The sequence below is a fragment of the Pristis pectinata genome, chromosome 4 (assembly GCF_009764475.1).
Source record: "Pristis pectinata isolate sPriPec2 chromosome 4, sPriPec2.1.pri, whole genome shotgun sequence".
NCBI classification, from domain to species: domain Eukaryota; kingdom Metazoa; phylum Chordata; class Chondrichthyes; order Rhinopristiformes; family Pristidae; genus Pristis; species Pristis pectinata.
The window spans coordinates 21,252,891-21,274,762 of record NC_067408.1 but is presented as its reverse complement, the minus strand read 5'-3'; the positions used below and the strand labels follow the sequence as shown (position 1 = coordinate 21,274,762).

Genomic DNA, 21,872 nt, shown 5'->3' with positions numbered 1-21,872 from the left:
ACAGATTGCTATGTGTATGGATTTTCTAGGATAGCCTAGAAAATCTATACACATAGCAATCTGTTTTTCAGGTATTTCTGGAATGGAAATCAATTGGGAGGACCAGGCCATTGTGTTCAAGAATGATGTGATTTGTGATTTTGGCATCAAATGTACATCCGACAATATAATTTCTCCTGCAATGTCAAAGCATTGCCTGGGGAAACAGGGCACATTGTTGTAAGGTCTATCTATCCTTGGGCACTCCCTGAGCAACCTTATTTTAATAACACTGCTCCCAGAGCAACTCCAACCTGGGGCTTGGAACTGCTCCCAAACAATACCCTCCCCATCCCAATAACCCCCGACTCTGAACCCCAACACCAACCTTCCTACCCCATGAAGTCCTCAATTTCCTCCCTAACTCTGATGCTTCCTCCGTAATTCAAACCCCAACCCAATATTGACCCTGATTGTGATGCTCAGCTTCCTAATCCAATGCTAACCCTGGCCCTGATCTGAGCCCCCTAGGCCCTGTCCTGAAGCTTTGCTTTAACCACTGATCCTGAATTCAACCCCCTAGTCCCAGACCTATCTGATAATTTCTTTTGCACTCTCTACATTGTGCATTTTTTTATCTTGAACATTCTTTGAGAAATAAGCTTAGCTCTATTTACTAAAGTAGTTTTGCAATCTCTTTCACTTTTGTGCTATTTAATTTTGGAGATATTCTGTGAATCAGGGCTGATAACTAGAGTAGAGTCTATGTGGAGAGAATCTCTTTGGCAGGACATTTACACCTTCAGTAGAATTATCCTGTAAAATTGTAATTACTTGTATAACTCCGTTGTATCAGATGTATTGGAAGCAGTGGTAAGAGCAAAATGGGGTCAGAAGAATAACTTACCTCCAAGAAAGACTGATTGATCCTGTCCATTGACTTAATAGATCACACTGTCTTTTTTATGTACATGCAATCTTCATTGTCTGATTTTCTTTCATGCACTGTGCCTGGATGATTGGTATAGGAACAAGAAAATCCACCATACTGCATCTTAATAATATATAAGGATAATAAAATAATAATATTTGAGAATAAAAATATTAAAGGAAACATAAAACTGACAATCTTCAAGCCAGAGGTGCTTGATAGAAAGTTGAGCACACTGGTTCTGAAAATATCTGAAATGGTTGAGGATTTCGAACAAAAATGATTTGCAAAATTGCAGTTCCTCAGTGTAAATGACAACATTTAAAAGAAACCTGTAATTTTAGAGTTTAAAATCAATATTAATGTATCTTTGATCATGTAAGCCCTGTCACCTCCTGATCTAATCATTCTAATGCTCCTCTGCCTGACATCTGTACTACATAGTGCATAGAATCCAGGTCATTCAAAATTCTGTGGCCTGTGTTCTATCCCACATCACACCACACTTGCAAATTACTCTTAACTTTAAGGAGAAGTTCTGGCTTCTTGTCTGTAACACATGAAATTTAAATTCCTAATTTTTCTGTTCAAATCCCTTTGTAATAACATACATGTAACTCCACTTCTCAACCTAAATTCTCCGCTTCTCTGGATCTGGTTTTGAATGCAGCTTCTTGTCCTATCCCCAACACTGAATTTTGGGGCCTTTGATCATCCAAGCCCCACACTTTGTGTAATTTTTTTTCCTAAACTTCCACTTTATTCCTTTAAGATTTATCCTTAAGGTGCATCTCTTTGGCCTGTTTTTTTTAGCTACCATTCATGATATGTCCTTCTTGAAGAGAATAACTACAGCATGGCTTTGACATCAAAACAACAGTGTCAGTCACCTTTATGAAAGTTGCTTTGAGTGTGAATTTCAATTGTGAGCTTCACAGAACAGCATTCCTGGCTTTCCCTGTGTAACCTTGTGCTGAAATTGGATTTAACAGTGATATTCCTTTTTGATGGCATTGCAAGTTCTCATAGTTGTCAACTTGTGGCCCACCAGGTGCAATCTTTGCAGACAGTTACTGAAGGGACACTGCAACACAAGCAACACTCTTCCAACTACAGGGAAGTGTATTACATAACGAATGGATTCTGCAGTTGGGAAGGGTGGGTGGGAATGTGCCCCCAGGACAGTCAAAGGGACCTGGAACATTGGTGCCTGAGGAGGCATACTCTTTGTGCAAGGGGCATACAGAGATCCTTCAGACCTACAGCCAATTAGTATTGGGAGGAGATTGTCAGAGAGATCTCAGCAAGGAAATTAATGCATTCTGGGCATTTTGGGGAAGTTTGCAATGTAGGCAAGTGCCAGCTCCAGTGAACTGAGGGAAAAGTAAGTGAAATCTTCTCTCCTTCAGTGTTGAATTTGTGCAACCTCTCTAATGCGACAGTGAGAACAGACTGTGAGAAGTGACTGAGATCAGCAGCAATCTGGAATGATATTGACCTCCATGGGAAAAACAGACAAAAGATACTTGTAGCTGAAGTTGTAGGAGGTTTAAAGAAAATTTCTGTGAGCTGTAGGAACAAAGATTGATGTCTAAGCATTAACTTAGCAGTTACAGGGGAGACTGGGTTAGTAAAATCTTGTTATTCTATAAGTAAATAAAAACTGTCAATTTTCAGACTGGTGAAGTTGAAAATCCAATTTTATTTATTGTTCTGCCATTGACATCATTTGGGAAAGGAATTCCAAAACAAAAGTGTCAGCATACACAAAAATTCCACCAAGAAATGAGGAAATTATTTTTCTAATAGGCACTAAGACATTGCAAAATTTGCCCAAGATTGTTCTAGTTATGCTAGTTTTCAACAAACGTGGACAAATTTCCAGCCTAGTGCATTTTGCTTATAGCTCTCTGATATAATTTTGAGAAGGTGGAAGCACAGTGTTTCAGGCATGGTAGTGTAGCGGTTAGCGTAACGCTTTACAGCGCCAGCGACCCGGGTTCAATTCCCGCCGCTGTCTGGAAGGAGTTTGTACGTTCTCCCCGTGTCTGCGTGGGTTTCCTCCGGGTGTTCCGGTCTTCTCCCACATTCCAAAGATGTACAGGTTAAGAAGTTGTGGGCATGCTATGTTGGCGCCGGAAGCGTGGCGGCATTTGCGGGCTGCCCCCCAGAACACTACGCAAAAAACGCATTTCACTGTGTGTTTGGAATTACGTGTGACTAATAAAGACCTTATCTTATTATCTTATGTCATTGGATTCGTATTCAGAGAGTTATGAGTCATGGCAGCTGGGGAATTTAGATTCAGCTCCAGAATATAATTCTGAAATACAAAGGTAGCATCAGTAATGATGACCAGCAAACTACAGATTGTCAAAAAAACCTACCTAAATCACCAATGTCAATCAGGGAAGGAATTCTGCCATCCTTACCTTGTCTGGGCTATGGGTGACTCCAGGCCCACCGAATGCACTCTGAAATTAAAATGGTAAATTGGTAAATTGAGTTATTATTGTTGCATGTACTGAGGTACAGTGAAACACTTGTCTTGCATACCATTCATACTGGTCAATTCATTACACAGTGCATTGAGGTAGTACAAGGTAAAACAACAGAGTGCAGAATAAAGTGCTACAGTTACAAAGAAAGTGTAGTGCAGGCAGACAATAAGGTGCAAAGTCATAACGAGGTAGATTTTGAGGACAAAATTCCATCTTTTGTACCAAGGAACTGTTCATTAGTCATAGAACAGTGGGATGGAAGCTGTCCTTGAGCCTGGTGGTATATGCTTTCAGGCTTTTGTACCTTCTGCCCGATGGGAGAGGGGAGAAGAGAGAATGTCCGGGGTGGGTGAACTTACAATGAGTTGAGGTTGTCTGGGAGGCTGGAGATAATGTGTGTTGTGAGCAGCATCTCAAAGCACTTCATGATGGTGGATGTCAGAGCCACAGGGTGGTGGCATGTTACCTTGTTTTTCTTAGGGACCGGCATGATAGTGGTCTTCTTAAAACAGGTGGGAACCTCAGATTGAAGCAGGGAGAGGTTAAAAATATCTGCAAGTACCTCCACCAGCTGATCTGTGCTGGATCTATGGACACGGCCAGGGCAGATGCTTTCCGCTGGTTCACTCTTGGAAGACTGATCTTATGTCCACAACGTTGACTGTGGGTTCAAGTGTGTTGGAGGCTGTCAATTTCAGGGGAAATTAGAGATGGATAATATAAACTTACCTTGCCAGTAATGTCCATATAATTTAGGACTTTTTCTAGGCAATATAAATACATTATCATTACTATTGCAACAAGCTCCTTACTTTGAAACCTTGGTGGCTTTACAAGAGTAGTTCCTCAAAAAAAGCCAGCAAATCATTTCCTGCATGGAATAGCCTCTTATTATTAAAGATTCTTGAAGAATATAGATACTTGCCTGAGACAATACGCAATATAGCAAAAATTCATCTTAGGAAAATGAAGATTTTATGTTCTTAACTCAGTAGCTTATTTATTACATGCAACTCCTTCTGGGAAAGATAAACAGACCCATTACTGGCACACAGAAACATTACCATTTTTGCTGCTTCAAGATCATGTGCAAGAGCAATGTGATAAAAGAAAATGTGATTTACCTTTGTTCAGGTAAGATGGGAATTTAAATTATACAGGGGCCTTATTTCTGTCCTTCAACATCTAATATTAGTCTATTATAATATTAGCCCTTTTATATACACACCATTTAATTTCAGTATGTTGTTGGGCTTCAGTTATTCCCTGAATTTGATTGTTTGGGAGTTATATATTCCAATCCTAGTAAAAAAGTTATCATGAGCTCAAATACTAACTGTCAGTTTAAAATACTGATAGTTGACATATAAGCATTTATAAGAGTAATCTATTTGAGATAGCAAATTAGTGATGACTATTTGCATTCCTGAGATAACTTATTTTCTCTTGAAAGCACTAGTCCTCTACAATGGATATGAGAAGAGAGAAATGTAACAAGATACATACTGGAGAACATGACAAAGATATACAACTTAAAGATGTGAATTATCAGCTGTGCTTACAGGCTGTGAGCTGTGGTGAGGTTGCATTCATTCAAATAGGAGCTGTTGAAAATGGATGGAAAATGACAGAATAGCATTTGACTTAGACATGAATGATTCTCAATTTATTTCACTAAGTGCTAAAGTGAGGTAATGCTGCTGGTATACATTACATTTGTGCAATAGTATGATCTTACAACAGCAAAGCACTTTAGTCAGAAATATTTGGCTATATGCTTTAGTCAGATTACTTGAATAAACAATGATATGGTTTTGCCACTGCACTTTTCATTCAGACTGTTTGCAGATTTTTTGGTGCTGCATTTTATTTAAGGAAGATTCCAGATCACCTTCAAAATATGTCTAAACACAATCCAGGAATGTTCAACTGTCTCCCACCGTGAATTGGGCTGATGCAGTTCTTTATACTCCTGCTGTGCTGACTTGTACCCCATCGCATCTGCACTTGAGCACCCTGACCTTATCAATAAAAATGCAAGACAAATCAAAAGAAAAAAAATCACAAATATATAGCAATCTACATTGAGCTGGTAACAGATCCAGGTTTCAGTAACAGCTCAAGTGTCAATGTCCTATTGTTCTACTGAAGTTCCTAACAGCAACAACATCTAGAAAGCTATCATGAAGAGCTTAATCTATCAGTCAGAATATGGTGCATTGGGTGACAGATGCATTTTACAGCAGGGAAGGGAATAATTGCCTTTTGGCTCCGCTGAGATAGGAATATCCTGTTCTGCAGGTGTTTTAGACTTCCCAAGATCCAGCATGTAACCAATGGGACCAAAGTTGTTTTGCAAGACCTCCTCAACTTTCTCATCATGAACCGTCTCCATGTTTTGACTCTGCAGGTAGCATGTGGCATCGTGCAAAGCATTTTAAGGAAGAGAAAGTTCTAAAAATGCATTTATACTTCAAAATCTTTTAGGTAATATGATTATGTTCATGGATGGCTGCTGGGTGATAAAACTTACCCTGTATCTGTGCATAATGACTGATAATAGCCCTTATAGTAGCAAAGATTTTCAGATGTGTTTAAAAGATCAGTTACTAAGTGCAACATTTGGATCTCAAAAGAGCAGGGTATCATAATGATTCACATTAAGACAACCCTCAAGTGTCATCAGGTCTTATCACACCTCTTCTACGTAATCAATCTACCTTTGACAACACCACCTTATATCCTTATTCCCCATTTTCCAGTAAAACAACATTTCCTCAATCATTTAACCTTCTTTAAAGTGAGAAAGAATTTATTGCCCTGAACCATTATCTGTGTCACAATAATTGTCATCTGTGAATCAGCACCAAAACAACAGCACTTTCTTGTATTAACCTTCATAAGTACTGTTTCACATTTTTATCTTTGTCAGATCTCACCAATAAGTTACCACATTGTTTCATTAATTGCATTTGGCTTTTACTGGTTCACATCTATTTGAAGTTAATATTTGTATGACTTTTGCTTATGCTTTTAAAAACTTGATAAACTTGAGAAATTACCTAATAGATAATTGGAGAGTATTTTTAAAATAGCATTGAGGTTACATTCTATCCTTAAAAGATGCTAAAGATGCTATTTAACGATAGGATCTTTTCTAGTTGAAAAGAAAATGAATATTTCACACCGTACAACAAAAACAATGTACTGAGTGCAGGTGCTCAGCATAGCTGTATTAGTCTGCCGAGTACCTGCGCTACGTCCACCATGGCCATTTGTATCTCCTGGTTGCCAGCCATTTTATTCCCCTCCCCGTTCCCACACTGACATGTCTATCCTCAGCCTCCTCCAATGCCAGGGTGAGGCCAAACACAAATTAGAGGAACAGCACCTCATATTCCACCTGGGCAGTGTACAGCCCAGTGGAATGAACATTGAATTCTCCAGTTTCCATAAGACCATAAGATACTGGAGCAGAGTTAGGCCATTCAGCCCATCGAGTCTGCTCCATCATTCAATCATGGCCGTTTTTTTTAACAACCCCATTCTCCCGCTTTCTTCTTGTAACCCTTAACCCCCTTACCAATCAAGAACCTATCAATCTCTGCCTTAAATACACTCAATGACTTGGCCTCCACAGCCCTCTGTGGCAATGAATTCCACAGATACACCACCCTCTGGCTGAAGAAATTCCTCCTCTTCTCAGTTTTAAAGGGATGGCCATTTATTCTGAGGCTGTGCCCTCAGATCCCAGACTCCCCTACTAATGGAAACCTCCTTTCCACGTCCACTCTATCCAGTCCTTTCAATATCTGGTAGGTTTCAATGAGATCCGCCCCCCATCCTTCTGAACCCCATCAAGAACAGGCCCAGAGCCATCAAACGCTCTTCATATGTTAAGCCTTTCATTCTTGGGATCATTCTTGTAAACCTCCTCCGGACCCTCTCCAGGGCCAGCACATCTTTCCTTAGATATGTGGCCCAAACTGCTCACAATATTCCAAATATGATCTGATCAATGCCTTACAAAGCCTCAGCAGTACATCTGTGCTTTTATGTTCTAGTCCAGTTTCAGGTAACCTGCTGCCCCTTTGCTTCCTTTTCTCTCCTCCTGATCTACCCAGTTCCTCCTACACTCCCAAACCCTTCCCAGCCCCCTATCACCCAGTTTCTTTCCCTTCTAGTCCATCGGCTCATCACCCATACACTCCACCCACTGGGTCCCCTCCCCCCCCAACTGTTTCCCATCTGTCCACCCCACCTCCCTTATTTGGTTCCATGCTCCACCTTCCTTTCCTATCAGACTACATCATCTGCAGTCCGTTGTTGCCTCCACCTATCACCTCCCAGCCTATTTTCATCCTTCCCTCCTCCATCTCCTCAGCTGGATCCATGTATTGCTTGCCAGATCTTGCCTGGCCCCTTCCCTTCGTCCCTTTACACTGGCTTTCTCCCTCTACTCTTCGGACCTGAAACTTTGACTGTCCATTTCCCTCCACAGGTGCTGCCCGACATACTGAATTCCTTGAGTGGTTCATTTGCTGCTAAAACTCAATAACTTTGTTCATTAGTAGCAATATTGAATGCAGTATACATTTGATTTAAATATATTAAAGTCCAATTTGGAAGGACCTGCTGGAAGACCCTGGATTAAAACCATTCTTAGTCACCATGAATGAAGAAAATGCTAGTGCTCTGTGTGTCCAGAGAAATAAAACAAGACTGGCCAGTGTGGTATCTTGTTTATCCTGATCAGGTCATCGAACTTCCTTGCACTTCTGTGAGGTTGAGATGATTTGTTACAGATACACTCACAAAGGCCAAAGCAAAATACTGTGAATGCAGAAAATCTGAAATGAAACAAAAATTGAAACATGCACTTAGCAAGTCAGGCATCATCTATAGAATTACAAACTAAAGTTAATGGTTTAGGTCAGCAAACTAGCAAACTAGATTTTGATGCAGCAGGATTTAAGGTTAGGGCAAGGGAAATCTTGTAGCAGCTTTCCTTCTATGAGCATCCAATTCTTTGAGTTGCTGTGTTCTGTTTTATCATTGAAAATCAGTCCCAGCAAAATTGAGCCATCCTTTTCTCTACCTTCCCTGCTGTTTTCTTGAAATTGTCTCTGGCAATTTCAAAGCTTTCAGCCAGTCTTGTAAAATAGTGAAAAAGCAGTCACAAGACATCCAGTCAAGTGAGCCCACCTATCACTGTACTGACCCAACCATTTTCCTCTTTCCCTGCTGTTCCCTCACCTGCTTCTCTAATCTTCAGCTAGAATTTGTTCTTTGAAAGCTTTTCTCCAAAAGGTCAGAGTCTTAACAAGTCATTCTTCTTCTTTATCTGGAGGATATTTGCCAAACCTGTTCTAAAGGTAATGCGAATGTGCTGATGCAGAAAACTGTGGAACAAGCAGCTACTGAGGTCATTGGTATGTAAATCTTGTTTCATGTTTGCATCAAAACTGTGCAATTCACCATGTTCCTAGCTTATATTTTTAACTAATGCACTTTGATAAAAGAAAAAAAGAACCTCAGGCAGTGTACAGGCCAACTTTAATGGAGAATATGTTGCCTTTTTTTAAGCATATTGCACCAATCTGTTGGAAATATTGAAACAGCAAAAACATGAAGTCAGTGAGAATGCAAACTGAGATTCACTTTGTTGACCATTTATTAAAAGCTGTATCATTTTCTACAACAACTTTCATTTTTCATTGCAGTTTAATGCAGGCATGTGCACAGCAACAGGCAGCATTTAGTCATATTGACTATAAGCCTGCAAAATAGCTTTGATTCATAATCTGCTATTTTTGTAAGTGGACTAAGACTGATAAACATGCTTGTTCTTCTCAATAGCTCTACATTACAAAATAGAATCTGCTTGTATAAATCATGGTAAATAATTAATAAGCAATAAATCTCAATAAAAATATTATTTCTAAACACTATATTACTGACAAACAGCTATTAGTTTATAGCTGAATAAGGCTTGATGATGTCCATGGCTGCAATCGTCAATTAGAGCACAGTTCTTTAAAACAAAAATAATTCACAGAATTTGCAAATTGATTCAAGTACAATATTACATGGGAGTAGAAAATTTTAAAAAATGCCTGAAAATTTAATCACATATATCACAATTTTTATATGTGTTAATCAATTGAAAGTGCATTATTTTTCCAGAAAGTAACAGAATAGCAACCATTCCCAGGTTAATTCATGTCACTCACAAATTAAACAGGACCTTTTGAGTGTGAGTCACCCTTGCTGCCCTGACATGATTTCCATATCAGGTGTGCATGGGATGACATCATTCATTTATGCAGCACTTCATTTGGAACATTACAAGAGGACATAGGATAAATTTTTCAGAGAGCAGTGATTAATGATAACTCCTTGGACAACCAGATCTTCACAGCATTCCACTGGGACAGCTGTACAGGAATTCCCTTGTTTACCTTCCATTGATTCAAGGGCACTAGCTGATGAGCCCAGTCCTTCCACTATGATGTCGCTCTTGGCTTCTACAAGGGATCCCAACACTCTGATCCACCTGAGCTCCCCAGTTCTCCCAAATGCACCCAAGATCCTCCAATTATTTCAACCACCAAATTCTGCAGTTGCTTGGCTGCCATGATGGTGGCCTCAACCTCCAACACCCTCTGGAATCTACCCAATCTCAGTTGTAATCTTCAGTGGCCTTCCCTGACCCACAGCTCTGATCATTCCCTCACCCTCAGCACAGCCCATACACCTGCCTGGCCACAATACTGATTGTTTCTTTCCCCTCACTACCTCCAACCTCCTCACCTAGCCACAGTCATGGCACCAATTATTCCTTTCCCTTCGCTACACTACACCCCTGCCCTCCCTGCTCCCTATTCAGATTTAGTAAAGGGCACCAATCATTCTTTACCCTCCATTATTCCCACACAATCACCACCATCCCTACTCCCCTTCACAAACCACGTTCAAAGTCATCACTCACTTCTTCCATCCCCTCTCCTACCCCAATCAACAGAGGTGCTGATCTGGCTCTCAGGCCTCCAGCACACTATCTGTCTGACTTCTCAAACCAGGTCAAAGAGCCATCTCCCATTTAGGTGCACTGGAATTTCTAGGCAATTATCTTTAGACATAATAGCAGAGTTGGGTAACTAACACCTGCAGTTGCCACACTAAATGAGTGCATGAAAATGAGATAAAAATGATCAGGAGAGTAATTTTACACAAAATTTATTTTCTAGAATAACCTCTACACTGAAACTGTGGAGTTCTACAGTAGGAGACATAATCAAAATGAGTCATCAGCATTGTTACCCAGGGACTGAAACTAATTAACGTGTATTGATTTAGAACAATAAAATAAAACAAACTCAATTTAATATAGATCTTATAATGCTGAAAGTGTCCCCTGATAGTTCACAATGCAATCACCAAGTTTAAGAAAGAAAGATTAAGGATAGTTGGTGCATGATCATAAATGTGAGTTATGTGGTGAGCATTAAAGGCGAGAGGGCAGATGGATCTGAAAAGCTATTTGGAGAGAAAATAAGACATGGAGGCTGAAGGTATGGGCAAAAGGTGTGGACAAAGGGAATTGTGAATGCTAAACAGGAAAGCCTCAAAGGGATGAACAACATGGATGGGTTGAGGGCTATGTTGCCTGCATTACCACAGTGATCACAACTGATCACACACTGACTTTTTCCCCACTAACAGGCCTGGCATTGGGTTCAAGGAGGAAGCTTAAAAAGGAGGTAAATGGTAAGGTAAAGTGCTTTTTCCCTAATGGTAGAGCTAGCATTGAGCAACTGTAAATAGAACAGAGGCAAACTCTAACTGGAACAATCATTTTGGAGTGGCCTTTTTGAGGAAAGCTGTTTTGAGGTCAAAGTGCTGAGCAGCCAGAGGTCATAGTCCATATTGGTACTAACAACATAGGTAAGAAGAGAGATGGGGTCCTGTAAAAGGAGTGTAGCAAGTTAGGTAGAAAGTTGAAAAGCAGGACTTCTGGGATTATAAACTCAGGATTACTCCCTGTACTATGTGATGGTGAGTGTCGAGAAAGGAAGATAGAACAGATGAATGTGTGGCTAAAGAGCTGGTGCGGGGGGAGGGCTTCAGGTTTATAGGTCATTGGAACCTCTTCTGGGGCAGGACCTGAACTGCAGCAAGACCAAGGTTTTTGCAGGAAGGTTTGCTAGTGCTACTTGGAGGGTTTAAACTAGTGAGACAGCTGGATGGGACCCAGAATGGGAGTGGGGAAGCTAACGTAGAGAAAGGAACAGCTGAGTCCTGTGGGAAGTGCAGACAGAGACAAGAAGGGAAGCATGAGAGGGTGGTAAAGAAGCACACCTTTTCCTCCAAACTCCACATTCAGGTCAGCATACTTTGCAGTGGTACCTTGTTGGTTTCAACATGCTGCAGCCCTTTTAGGAGCCATCAATCAGGTCACATGAAAGTTTGTTTCTCCAGAATGCAGTCAACATCAGCTGCCTCAAAACAAGCCAGGGTTTGAAGAACAGGGTCAAAATCCTGGAACTTCCTGCCTCAACACCAACTTGGGAGTACTTTTCTCACAAGAGCTGCAAAAGTTTTAGAAAGCAGATCAACAGTAATTTGGGATGAGTGATGAACATTAGCCTTGCTGTTGACAGCTACATCCAATAAATGAACTATGTGCCAAATAGAAGTTTCAACTCCCAGCGCCCCCACATTCACAAATGCTAATATCCAGTCAATTCAAACTAGTCCATGCAACAGAAACATAGCTTTGCATTCAATAGGGAAGCCCAGAGGGAGATTTCTGATTTTTTCCATACTCTTTCCCCATAGCCCATGCAATTCTTTTCCTTTACATGTATGATCTCTATGTTATGTCTGCTCATCTCAGACGTGACTTTGTTTTTTCTGAGCAGAGTTAAAACTGCAATAATCTGGCACCCTCAGGACTCTGAGGCAGATTTTCCAGACTGTTGAATTCACAACACACTTTTAATTCACATTACAGGGTAGTATAATAATTTTTCCAGTGAATCAGATGTGTTTATAGGGAGCAAGGGCAACAAGGCTGTGGTGAGCTGAAAAGGAATGTGAGATTGGGGTCCTGGAGAGTTTAAATGGAGCATGGGAATGGGGATCCACTGAGTTAAGGATGCATGGAAGACAGAGCCCTTGTGACCCAGGTGCTAAACATAGAGATTTCTGAATAAGGATTTTTGGAATTTTACTGTATAGTAGGAGATTTGTGTGTTTTATTGCAACCTAGCCACCGAGAAATATTTTGCAGCAATTGCACTATAGCAATTGTTTCACTCTCAAGACCAACAATCTCACATCCTGAACAGGGCAAGTGAAGTAGAAAATTGCAGTTGTCTTTGCCTTTTCTTTTCCAATCAAAACTTTTTAAAATGAATACTTCATTGTGATCTCTGCTTAATTTGGCCTGGGGTGAGGGTGAGAACTGTGTGGGTACGTTTGGCAACTTGTGTGGTTACTATAGAGCTATCCTTGTAGGAATAACAATGTAATATGTTAAAATGCTATCTCCACTTTGACACCCAAATTACACACTTCAGCCCTTTGCACACTTTTCAAACCCCATCTGCTATTCAGTAAATTCTGGCTGATCTGATTTTGGCATCAGCTCTATTTTACTGTCCGTTCCTCATTCACTTTCCTATCCAAAATTTTACCTATCTCAGCTTTGATTATACTCCAGAGTATTCAACCTCCACAGTTCTCTGGGATAGAGAATTCCAAAGATGTATGCCTCATAAGAGAAGAAATTTCCTCTTATCTCAGTTTTAATTGGGTAACCCCTTATCCTGCAACGTTATTCCTTCCCTCCCTCACCGAGTGGCAGATTCCTTTACAAAAGGAAAAGTCCTCACAACATCATCAAACATGCTTGGATATTTTTAATGTCTCAATAAGACCCCCTCTGATTCTTGTAAAGCAATGTATTTGTCCAATCTGCTCATTCATTAACCTTACATTCATTGTGTCTATTTTATTGTAGGCTCTCTGTGTGAACAATACTCATCACAGGCAAGCCACAGAAAGGGCATTCCCACCTTTAAAGCCCTCCCACTTTTCAAGCAGGAGGCTCTGAAGACAAAAGGGAGACACCTCAGTTGGAGGGTACAAAGCGGCTTTGGGCAGGTCAGGAACAGAGCAATTGAAAACCCTTTAGATTTACCCCTTGTGATGGTTCTCTCATCACCAGCTCCAGAAACATTCTGGCAGTTATATACTGCACGACTTGACCAACACCGTCTGTGTGAGTATCACTCTTGATGATGGACAGTGAAGACCCCACCCAGAGTAGATCCTGTGGGCTTGTAACTTTCAGTATTTCTTCCAAGTGATGTTCAATGTGGAGAAGTATTGATTCTTCAATGAAGAAGAATGATATATGGTATTCAGCAGAAGGTTTGTTTGACCATAATTGACCTAATGCCATGAGAATTTATGGGACCTGCAGTTAATGTTGAGGACTCACAGGACTGCTTCCACTTTCCTATCCTGTCACCTCTGGAGGGTCTGTCCTACTGATAATGGGAAGGGCATATGCAGGGGCCACAACATAGAAGTCTGATGCAAGTGATGTGATGGAGGAAGAATTAAGAGACACATAAACTTTGCATTTCACACGATTCTGAGTGATTCATTTTTGGTTAGAAATGGTGTGGCACTTTCAAGCTACGCTACTGTCCACTGCCTTCCATTTCCTTGCTAGTTTTTGAGTTTATTTGACTACGTTATTTTCATTCCAGGTCTATTTACCGTTGCTATTTTTTCAGTGCTACACAAATCCTGGTGTCAGAGTGGAAGCAGTCAAATTGATCCCAGGCTTTCTTACCTATGCTATTCACAAGTCACGTGTCAGATGTATGTGAAATCATCTCTTGCTTCTTTTGAAAATTTGACCCTCAACACATTCCCATAATAGCATCAGTAAAACGAGAAACACAACAGTTCTGGGGTTCTAACCACTCTATATTCTAATATACCTTATCCTGTTGCAGTTCTGACTTCATTTTTAGGCAAATAGTAGCAATAGGACATAAAAATATTTCATCTTTATTCACAATCCTGTGTGTAAAGGTTTGCCTTCATTTAAACTTTTTTCATCTGAACATTCAAACAATGCATTCCTTTTTATTTGCAATAAAAGGCTATTAAAGAAATGTTCTTTCTTTGACAGTTCTGTATTCTGAAGGAGCTAAGTACACCAACGCCATTCTATTCTTAAATAAGACATTGAAATGAATTAGCAGCAAACACAGCAGTCTTTGAGCTCTCTCTCTCTACAAAGTGATGTGTAGTGAATGGTGCTGTCATCTAAACAATCTACTAATGCTGGATGAGACATCTTGCAAGAGTAATTTAGCACATTTCCATTTTGAAAATCTTTTCATGAAGATATATTTATAGATTATAATTTGAGAAAAATACTCTGTTCAAATGGGGTACAAAATAATAATCTGATAGCTTTGAGACCTGTCCATCACATCTCGTACCACATTGTTATGCGTGTAAATATTTGGATAAATTTTAAAAAGTGCAAAATGTATGAAAAACAGGCAATCATTTTTAAAATACAGGGAAACACTTTTATTCATTCACAGAAGGGGGATATTGCTGACAGGGTAAGAATTCATTGTCCCGTTCTCATTGTCCCCCTAAACTAAGTAGCTTTTTGGGATATTTCAGAGGTAATTAATGATCAGCTTCAATAGTGAGTCTGATGTCACCTGTAGGCTAGACCGGAACGAATGTCTGACTTAACTTCCTGAAGAACATTGTTTTATGATAATCCAATAGTTTAATTATCTGTGTGAACAGATAGGTGAAGATAGAGTTTTTTCCCTGGAACTTGGGATGTCGTGGGGGACCTGACAGAGGTATTTAAAGTCAGGAAGGGGAGAGATTCAGTAGATGGAGTGAAACTAATTGTAAAATAGATGAACCTATTAACTACAGAGCAGTCAGTTTTATGTTGGTGGTGGAGGAAATTCTCAAAACAATAAACAATAATTAGAGACACCACAAGCAGTCACTTGGATGTATGGATTGATCAGTGAAAGCCAGCATGGAATTGTTGAAGGCAAATTGCTTCAAAGCAGCTTGCTAGATGGAGAAGGTTGATGGGAGAAATGCAGATGATGTGGCATCTATGAATATCCTAAGGGCAGTTGAAAATAGTTAATGTTTGTCACAGCATGGATAGAAAATTGGACTCAAGAGAAGTATACAGTTGAATTCTCCATTATGATGACTTTTGCTCTCAATATATGTTAATAATTTGAACGGGTATACAGGAGACACACATTGAGTTGTGAGAAGGATAGCAATAAACTTCGAGGAAATACAGAAAAGCTGGTGGGATGGGCAGATAGGAAGGAAATGAAACTTAAAACTGAGAAATATGAAGTGTTACATTTTGGGAGAAAGAATAAGAAATCAGATAAAGCAGAGGGCACATTTCCAAATGGGGTACAAAAACAGAGAAATCTGGGACAAATAGAGTTGTAGAGCACAGAAACAGGCCCTTCGCCCCAGCATGTCCATACTAATCCCATTTAACAGCCATAGCCTTCTTTGCATTGTCCAGATACTTTTTCAATGTTGTGTGAATACCTGCCTCCATCATCCACTCAGGTAGTGCATTCCAGATTCCAAGACCCTCTGTATGAAAAATTTCTTCCTCAGATCCCCTTTAAGCCTCTTACCCCTAACCCTAACCTATGCCCTCTAGTTTTACATCCTTCTACTATGGGGAAATGTTTCCCACTATCTACTCTATCTATGTCCCTCATAATTTTGCAAAGATCATTGGAAGTGAGAGGGCATGTTAAGAAAGTAGTGATAAAAACATACTGGATCCTGGACTTTATAAAAAGAGGCATAAAGTAGAAGGGCAGGAAAGTCTGGATAAGTTTTATAAAACACTGGCTCAGCAACAGCTAGGGTCTGGTGTCCAATTCTGGGCACCACATTTTACAAAAAGTACTAAGGCTTGGAGAGTAGGCAGTAGAAACTTACTGAAATCATTCCAGAGATGAGGGTCTTTAGTTCTATGGATAGTCTGGAGAAGCTAGGGTTGTTGTCCTTGGAAAATGAAGATTGAAAATGCCACTGATAAATGTGTTTAAAGCATGATAAGTAAGGAGAGAATACATAGGGAAAAACTATTTTCATTGGCAGGAAGGTCACGGACGAAGTGACATAGAATGAAGTTGGTTAACAAAAGAACCATAAGTGATATAAGAAAAGATCTTCAGACATAGTGAGTGGTTGGGGTTGGAACACTGTCAGGAGAAATAAATGGAGATAGATTTTCTTATAGCAACTGGATATCTGAAAAGTTTACTTGCAGGACTAATGATCTACCAGGCAGCAGTGATTCCTGCTCTCCTATATGATTCCAGTATCTATGCCAGGTACTCAAAGGACTGGAAACATACTACCAAACTGACTCTGCAAAATCCTCCAAATTCACTGGAAGTATCAAGGAAACAAGGTCGGTGTTCTCCCCCAGGCTACCATCCCCCGCATTGATGCCCTGAGTCAGTCAGCTATGTTGGACAGACCACATCACTCATATGACTGACACCAGATTCTCAAAACAGATGCTCCATTCAGATCTCTGTCAATGGAAGAGATTACAAGGTGGACAGAGGAAAATAATTAACAATGTGTTTAAAACCTTCTTGAAGAAATGTAACATCCCCACTGACTCTTCTGTTCCATGGTGGCTCAAAGTGGAGAAGAGGCATTCAGTATGGCATCAAGAACCTCAGGTCCATGCATTGGGACCATACAGAAGTCCTGCATAAGTGCCAGAAGGAGTGCACCAGATCACAAATTAATCAGGTGCCTCCTGCCATATCTGTGGAAAAGTTTGTGGTTGCTACATTGGCCTCATCAACCACTTCAGAACCCCCAAAACTAGAGTGGAAGCAAATCATCCTTGATCTCGAGGAACTGACAAAGAAAAAGAGGAAGAAATGGAGGAAGATAGCACCAAGAAGTACAGAATGCATTGGCAAACATGACCTCTCCCTTGTCTGCTGGATTCTACACAGGAGAGGAGCACAGCTGTACTGAGCTGAAGGCCAAGTACACTTTGTATCTCATTCCAACTTTAGAAACATAGAAAACCTACGGCATAATTCAGGCCCTTCAGCCCAGAAAGCTGTGCCGAACATGTCCCCATCTTAGAAATTACTAGGCTTACCCATGGCCTTCTATTTTTCTCAGCTCCATGTACCTATCCAAAAGTCTTTTAAAAGACCCTATCATATCCGCTTCTACCACCGTTGCCGGCAGTCCATTTCACGCACTCACCACTCTCTGAGTAAAAAAAACTTACCCACTGACATCTCCTTTATACCTACTCCCCAGCACCTTAAACCTATGTCCTCTTGTGGCCACCATTTCAGCCCTGGGGAAAAGCCTCTGACCATCTACCCGATCAATGCCTCTCATCATCTTATATACCTCTATCAGGTCACCCCAATTTCAATTCCAATTCCTATTCCAATTCCTATTCCAATTAATTTACCTTTTCCATCTAAGAAAGGATGTGGTGACATCCTTTCTTGTCACCACACTGCAGAAAGGATGTGGAGGCTTTGAAGAGGGTGCAGAAGAGATTCACCAGGGTGTTGCCTGAATTAGAGAGTATTAGCTCTAAGGAGAGTTTGGACAAACTTGGATTCTTTTTTCGGAGGCAGAGGGGCAACCTGATAGAAGTGCACAACATTGTGAGAGGCATAGAGAGGGAAGATAATTAGAATCATTTTCCCCAGGGTCGAAATGTCAAATACTAGATGGCATAGCTTTAAGGTGAGAGGGGGAGAGTTTAAAAAACAATGTACAAGGAAAGTTTTTTTTTTTACACAGAGAGTGGTAGGTTCCTGAAACACATTGCCAGGGGAGGTGGTGGAAGCAGATACAATAGCAACACTTAAGAGGAATTTGAACAGGTACATAAACATTTTGGGAAAGGAGGGATATATGCAGGCAGATGGGATTTGTTTAATTTAACATCATGGTCGTCACAGACATCAAGGGCTGAAGGGCTTTTTCCTGTGCTGTACTGTTCTATGTTCTGTATTCCATGTTCTAACCATTCCCCACCCCCAATACCTGCCCCAATCATGATTTCACACTTCATCCTATCTTCTCTGGGCTTCTCTCTCTACTCCAAAACCTGAGACACATGACCCAGAATAATGACAAATCTGCAGTCCTCCACTGAGTTTGCCATTGTGGAGCTCGAGGAGGCTTTTAGTTCATTTGGCCAGATCATGCTTGACTCCACCTGCACTTCGTGATAATGCCCAGCCAGGAGATCCTATAAAGGAACTAATGCATTGCAGTCCTGAGGATCCAAATGAACTTGAGGCCTGGCTGCCATTGTCATCTCATAGGACAATGTGGTCTACAAGTGGTAATTAGGTTGCGGATGATGGAACCTGGGTTCCTGTCCATGGATCATCTTACTAACCATTTGACAGTTAAATCAAATTTCAATAATTTAAATAAATTTAAAAACAGTTGAAAGCTTTCCTAAAGTCCATGTAGACAACATCCACTGCCCTACCTTCATTAATCATCTTTGTCACCTCCTCAAAAAACTCAATCAAGTTTCTAAGACATGACCTCCCCTGCACGTCCATGCTGACTGCTCCTAATAAACCCATGCTTTTCCAAATGCAAGTAAATCCTATCCCTACAAATCTTCTCCAATAATTTCCTTGGCATTGATGTAAGACTCTCCAGCCTATAACTTGTTGGATTATCTCTATTGCCCTTCTTAAACAAAGGAACAACATTGGCTATTCTTCAGTCCCCTCGCCTCTGGCTAAAGGGGATAAAAAAGATCTCTGTCAAAGCCCAAGCAATGTCCTTTCTTGCCTCCTTCAATAACCTGGGATAGATCCCACCAGGCCCTGGGGACCTGTTCACCTTAATATTCTTCAAGAGCCCCAATTCCCCCTCCTTCTTGATATCAACATGCCTTGGAATATCAACATACACAATCCTCCAATCCTGATCTCACAATTCTCCATGTCCTTCTCCTTGGTGAATACTGATGCAAAGTATTCATTTAGTACCTCACCCACTTCCACTAGCTCCGGGCATAAATCTGTCCTTAAGCAGCCCTACACTTTCCCTAGCTTTGTAATTGGTTTGGGATGAGGAGGAGTCAGAATTCATAATCTGAGGGTGGGGGAGTGTCTTTGGGTGATAGAAGGCTAGCTACAGTGGGCTGAAAGGAGGATACAGAAAGGCTCCGGGGGGGGGGGGGGGGGGGCGTGGGTGTAGGCAGACTAAGTGATTGGGTAATGGACCAACAGATGGAATATAATGAGGAAAATTGTGAGGTCATCCACTCTACTAGAAAAAAAATAGACATTCAGAAAGATGTTGATGGACCTGTATATCTTTATGTTCAGATCACTAAAATTAACATACAAGTACAGCAAAGAATTTGAAAGGCAAATTAAACGGTGGCTTCTGTTGCAAGAGGATTTGAGTATAAGAGTGGAGCGATCTTGCTCTAATTACATTGGATGAGATCGTGTCTGGAATATTGTGATCTGTTCACCATACCTAAGGACTCGTTTACTTATGAGAGAGAGAGAGACTGCAGCAAATACTCATAAAATTGATTCCTGACACAGTAGATTTGTTTTATAATGTGAGATTAAGTAGATTGGACCTATACTCTACTGAGTTTAGAAGAACGAGAGGTGATTTCATTGAAATGTAAAGAATCCTTGATAGTGTTGGTGCAGGGATGCTGTTTCTCCTGGCTGGGGCATCTAGAACCAGGATTAATCTCTAAAATTGAAGTCTTGGCCATTTAGGACAGAGATAAGAAGAAATTTCTGCACCCAGAGGGTAGTAGATCTTCGGAATTCACTACCTAGGAGGGATGTGAGAGACTCAGTCTCTGAGTGCTTTCAAAATAGAGATTTTTAGATACTAATGGAATCATGGAATATGGAGTTATTGTAGAAAAGATTAGCCAGAAAAGGGCTGAAAGGCCTATTCTTGCTTTTATTTCTTATGTTTTAATGACTTGCCGGAAAGCAATGTTGAATGATAAGGTTGTTGTTTAAAGTGCACTGACCTGAATTCTTGCCATCAGGCCATCTGCAGATCATACGTATCACTGGAATTTATGGAAGTAGAGCCCAGATGTGCACCATACCGTCAGGCACCTCCATATATTTGTGTATTACACATGCAGAGCATAATCAAAGGAACAAAGCAGACTTTGCAGATTACTCAGCAAATTCCTCTACTCCATTTAAGTTTCATGCATTTTATTATCCAACAAAAGTAATAACATAAAATACTGTTTGAAAATTACAACAAAATATAGCTCACTAAAATAGGGACTGAATTAATTGCCAAAGTGTCAGCATTTCAAGACTGCTACCATTTAACTATACTGGTACCAGGAATATAATGTATAGTTCTAAATTACTGAGATAGCAGGAGGAAACTTGGAAACTTATAAACTTGGAAAGTTTTGGTGGAACAACACAAAAGATAACTGTAATATTCTGACACTCTACAATCAACATATGTTGGACATCAAACTTCAAATTGTTTGTTGAAAATTAGTAAATAAAAAATTCATATAAGCACATGAACTTTTTGGACAGCTCGCCTGTGCTATGCCTGGTGGATCACAGTAAGAGACTCCTTGGGAGGAAGGACCCATTAAGGACCCATGTGGTCTCATTAGAGAGGTGAAAAATCAAATCAAAAATATTTGGCCAATTAGGGAAAGAAACTCTCAATTTTTCTTTTCCAATTCCTGGAGGCATTCAAAACTAACCAGGAGATCACACTGAAAATACATTATTTAGTACCTGCCTCTTGATTCGCATTTTGAAATACTTATTATATTATCATGCCTGTCAAATTTGGATCAATAGTGAAATTCCCTGACTGCTCTGGGCCTCTGCATTACGTAGAAAAGAATGATAAAGTAATTAATATTGGATGAGAATATCTTCTGAAAGGCTTAACTGTTGCCAGATATTGTCAAGCACCAGCCAGGTTTGCATTGCTGTGGAAATGACACAGAGTGTTACGTCAGGATGCAGCTGAGTTCGTAAAAGAAATATCACAACTGAGAAGTAAGGCTGAATATCCAAAGTTCAATAACTCACCAGTGCAGCAATAATGGAACCTTTTTATACATGGATATCAGGTCTACAGCGGACGCTATCTCCCTGGCCCTACACTCAGCTCTGGAGCATCTGGACAGTAAAGACACCTACATTAGACTATTGTTTATTGACTACAGCTCCACCTTCAATACAATAATCCCAAGCAAACTCATCATCAAACTCCAAGACCTAGGACTCAACACCTCCCTCTGTAGCTGGATCCTTGACTTTCTAACCAACAGACCGCAA

The 21,872-nt window shown here is 40.4% G+C and overlaps 1 long non-coding RNA gene across 1 annotated transcript in view; it reads right to left on the bottom strand.

Annotated features, from left to right (window-relative positions):
- Positions 1-3,342: 3,342 nt before the first annotated feature.
- Positions 3,343-21,872, bottom strand: part of LOC127569727 (uncharacterized) — a 199,829-nt gene continuing 181,299 nt past the window's right edge. The window contains exon 3 of the long non-coding RNA XR_007956235.1: positions 3,343-3,384. This is a non-coding gene — a long non-coding RNA (uncharacterized LOC127569727). The remainder of the gene's footprint in view (positions 3,385-21,872) is intronic.